The following is a 5,024-nucleotide window of genomic DNA, read 5'->3' on the forward strand; positions in this document are numbered from 1 at the left end:
AAATAGGTCTCAGGAAGTCAAGTTTCTCAAAACACCATACCGAGAGACAGAGACAATATAGGATAGAGAAGTTAGGAACATGAAGGATGTAATCACCAATTCTGATATATGTTGTTTAAAAAAATTCCAGGGGCGCCTGGGTGGCGCAGTCGGTTAAGCGTCCGACTTCAGCCAGGTCACGATCTCGCGGTCCGTGAGTTCGAGCCCCGCGTCAGGCTCTGGGCTGATGGCTCGGAGCCTGGAGCCTGTTTCCGATTCTGTGTCTCCCTCTCTCTCTGCCCCTCCCCCGTTCATGCTCTGTCTCTCTCTGTCCCAAAAATAAATAAAAAATGTTGAAAAAAAAAATTAAAAAAAAAAATAAAAAAAAATAAAAAAATTCCAGACAGAGGGCACAGAGAGAATGGGAGAGAGCCAATTATGGTAGAGATAAGAACTAAAAAATTTTCCAGAATTGAAAAAAGACATGAAAAGGAACATATCAAATCCTTAGCAGGAGCTTAAAAGAAGCTCACCCATATTCAAACAGTTGTGAAATTTTTAACAATTACAGCAAAGAGAGAGGATCAAGGCACCAGAGGAAAACTTAGTGCAAGTTATTTTTCATGAGGCTCCTTCAGGGTCTCCTTTCTGACTCAGTCATTCCTTTCATTGGTTTGGCGTTTGCCTACTCAACTTGCCATGTTTACCAGGAGTCTATATAACTTTCTAAATATTTTATAATTCTAGTTTTCATTATGCTTAGGTTCATGTATTTTTACAAATTTAAAATGTTAATTTTCTGCGCGCCTGGATAGCTCAGTCGGTTGAGCCTCCAGCCCTTGATTTCGGCTCAGGTCATGATCTCATGTTCCTGCGATTGAGCCCCATGTAGGGTTCCACACTGAAAGCACAGATCCTGCTTGGAATTCTCTCTCTGCCCCTCCCATGCTCTTGCGATGCATGCTTGTACACACTCTTTCAAATAAGCAAATAAATAAATAAAATTTTAATAAAGATTAATTTTAATTGTCATAATTTATGTTATACTTTTTTAAATGTAATTTTTAACTATATTGTCTTATTGTCAAAAAGGATCTGTTCTATTTCTGCTTTTCTATGAGTTTCTGTTTGGCATAAACTATAGTAATAAATGGCACCTGATTGTGATAACTACAGCCAGTCCAACTCTTGTTTGTTCACTCAATCACAGAAGCCAATGGAATATTCTTTGACTGTTTTATTAAACTGATAAGAACAGATACTACACTTGATCTTAGCCATAAGGCTGAGAAGCAATCTTTGACTGTTTTATATAATAGCATATAACATATTATAAAACTACAAGTATGTAATCTATTTTAAATTTCAGAAGATGTATAAATATACATAATATATAATAAATATGAAAATGTGAAGCTTTCTTTTTATATTTCCATGAAAGTAGCTTTCTAGTTATTTAGCGATATCCATCTACTGGAGATACCAAACAGGAACAACAAAGAAAGAGGTGATATTCAATCACTGGCTACCCAAAATGGGATTTTTGAGTAATCTTTATGACAATATTCTTAGAAGCCAAGCATTGTAGAGGGAGCAAAATAAACCTCTAACTTTTTCTACTCTTTAAAAATCATCAAGGGCCAGGAAAGGTTGACCTGAGCATCAAATTCCCACGGGTAGAGAGAATTCAGAAGACACATGTCCTTTCCATATAGGAAAGTGAAAAATCCCACCTTCTGGAGTAAGAGATCGTGGGAAAAAAAAAAAAGAAAAGAAAAGAAAAGAAAAAAGAGATGGGAGGAAGTAAATGGTCAGAATCTGTTTCTCAGGCATTCTCCCATAGAGATCTCCCCCCCCCCCCCCCCCCCCCCCATCGCTCCAACTCCAAGGGCTTTTCTATTTCCTATTTGGAACTTCAGGAAGAGATGACCTCACAGAGTTTTATCCTGTATCAAGAAAAAACAAACAAACAAAAGATGGAAAGGCTTGGTTTGCTTATGAGGCCTGAGTTAGCCCTCTGAAGGAAGACTCCCTCAATTCCTTAAGTCTACAGAAGAGACCCAGAGGTTCACATGCCCCATGGTGTGGACGATGGGGGGTAAATGAGTTGAACCATTGCACCTGTATGGTATTGTGGCAAGTGATGAGGAGACTTGTAAAAAGGATCCCAGTGCTGGAGAGCTGAACCCACGGGCTGAAAACTGAGACGGGTGTGCTGGATTGCACCAAAGTGTGGCTTAGGAAGCCATGGTGAACATTGGCCTAACCATCTAAGACCAAGAAATCATACTTTCATCAATAATACCTGCAAAAGGGAAGCCAGGAATTGGTCCCAACCAGAAGCCTTGTCACAGAGGACCTAGAAATCAAAACAGGACTTATTTATGGATTATGGATCTTATTTGTGGGTCTTAGGATCTCTCTCCTCTTTGAGATTTGAAGCCCCTCCCTGATGTGCTCAGATGCTATCCTAGAAGAAAGCCAGGGGGATGGAAAGCAAGTGGAAAGATTGAGCATCAACATCCCCAAAGAGACTGAGTTATCTTTAAGTGACTATTTGCTCCCCAGGAGTCTGAGATACCATTAAATGTTGAATTTAAGTTTTTCTTTTGGCCCTGCTGGATGAAGGGCGGGGGGCAGAGGGGTGGACTAGGGAAATAGATAGATTTTATAAATTAAATAAATTACTTTTTTATTTGAAAACTATAGTTTTCAGAGGTGCCTGGGTGGCTCAGTCAGTTAAGAGTCTGACTCTTGATTTTGGCTCAGATCCTCCTCTCATGGTCATGGGAGGGAGCCCTGCATTGGACTCTGTGCTGGGCATGGAATCTAGTTAAGATTCTCTCTCCTGCCCTTGACCTCTGCCCCTCCCCACTCATTCTCTTTCTCTCTCTTTCTCTCTCTGAAAGAAAGAAAGAAAGAAGGAAAGAAAGAAAGAAAGAAAGAAAGAAAGAAAGAAAGAAAGAAAGAAAGAAAGAAAGAAAGAAAGAAAGAAGAAAATAAAGAGAAAAATATAGTGTTCAATCATCAACTTTGCCACACGAATAAGTTTTCAATTATGTGTTTATATCTTCTCTTTGATAGTGAGCACACTGTAGGCAGACCAGTTTTTTTGTTTATCTGTTTATTTTAATCCTCAGTGTTACTAGGCACTCAACACATGTTGAGTGAGTGAGTGAATGAATGCATATTCAATGCAGAAAGGCCTGAGAAACTGTTTTAAAAGTACCTATTTTGTTGGCGAGGATTGAGATAGGCATGAAAGGTACAATGAAGACAGACATCTTGTTGAGAAGTGAAGGTCAGTTCTGGGTGAAGAGGTGAATAGACTCTGCAGATATAGCAAAATCAAGCCTTGCAAAGGTCACTGTGTTGAATTCTATCAAACCTTTAACCTCAAATGCCATGAAAAGCAATATGAGTGAAGAAGAATGCTGGAATCTTCACTTAATGTGCTGCCTGACTCTCTATACTTTTTATTTGATTTTCAATAAAGGTCTCTTTGTTCTCATACATGAGTAATGGGTTCAAGGTTTTTATTAGTACTCTTGCTACAGCAGGGTGCAGGAGCTGAAATTCTTCTTCAACCTATGGAAGTGCAGATTCATTTTTCAATGAGACTGTTATCTTCAGAGAGAACATATTTCACCAACACAGTCCAAGGTCATGATAACACGTCCTTCCTACGATCTAAGGACAGGAGTCTGAGTCCCGGCAACTGAGGAACATGCGTATGACAATACTCTTCCCAATGTGACACGACAAAGGAATCTTTCATTAGACACAAAAGATTGGAACCTTTCAAACAAGAGCTGAGTAAAACAGTAAAAAGAAAAAATAATCTAAGTACAAATATCCTTTGATTTATAGACTATCTAAAGCATACATTTTGTCATTCTGAATGCTACTGTACAACTTTTCTCTTTACTCCATTCCCAGGAGAAGAAAGCAAAGACAGGGTCCAAAATGCTTGATGATAATCCTGTTTGGGGATATGGACCCTTTGGTGAGATAAGCAAATGGATTGAGGACTTCTTCCTCATGATATATCTAGGTTTTTTTTTTCTTATTACTGCTATAGTATCTCATGAGGGTCAAGTGAGAGTAGAGGCCAAGGGATGGGAAATAGGTACTCTTAGGGCTAAATTTGTACTAGAACTTACATTTACAGTTTCAGACCATTGAATTGACACTCCTTTAAATCACTGATACACACGCCAACATGATACAACATTTATCAAGGGAGTTACCAGCAGGCGCCTGATCATGGTCAGAGTCAACCAGATTCTAATCGTGGCTGAGTGACCTCTCCTGCACTGGAAAATGATTTAACCTTGGCAAAAAGGATAGTAAAACCTACTTTCTGGGATTATTGTGAGGCTTAGCTGAGGTAATGGATATAAAACACTCAGCACAGTATTTGGCACATAGTAAGTATTCATCTAATGATAGCAATTATTACTATTACTGCAGGTCCAAAGTTACGACATCGAGATCAATGTGAAACTCATATAGCTGGAGAAAATCTCATGGTCTGTATGTTCCAGATATCTGATTTCAATGCTATATACTTAGCATATCACTTAATTAAACACACAAAAATATAGTTAAGATCCTGCTAAATGTCAGAAGGCAATTTGAAAAATATTTGATGCTTGTTAGACCAAGTAATATTCAGTTTTAAGTATTGTTTTTTACATGTTTCTACTCATCCTTACAGAAATTCTCGGGCAAAGACAAATGATAGATAAATGACACCCATTGGGCCTCCAATTTCTTCCTTGAATTATAGTTTCTGTGGAAATGTAACAAGGGATATCTTCAGCTTGGGAGGCAGAATATGAAGGGAAGCAACTTTTTAAAAAAATAAACAAACAAAATCTGTTCTTTGTGCCTGGCGTTTTTTTTATCGACATGATCTCAGTAAGACTCATTCATATTGATGCGTGTAACAGCAGGTAATATTCAATCATATAAACCTAACACTATGTATTTATAACACCATTGAATATTTGGGTTATTTGCAGTTTGAATCTGTTGCAAAG

General features: G+C 38.2%; 1 pseudogene; it reads right to left on the reverse strand.

Moving 5' to 3' along the window:
* Positions 1 to 1,095: 1,095 nt before the first annotated feature.
* On the reverse strand, positions 1,096 to 1,276 carry LOC131496686 (U2 spliceosomal RNA; annotated as a pseudogene).
* Positions 1,277 to 5,024: the final 3,748 nt, after the last annotated feature.

Source organism: Neofelis nebulosa, chromosome 15 (genome assembly GCF_028018385.1).
Source record: "Neofelis nebulosa isolate mNeoNeb1 chromosome 15, mNeoNeb1.pri, whole genome shotgun sequence".
Lineage (NCBI taxonomy): Eukaryota > Metazoa > Chordata > Mammalia > Carnivora > Felidae > Neofelis > Neofelis nebulosa.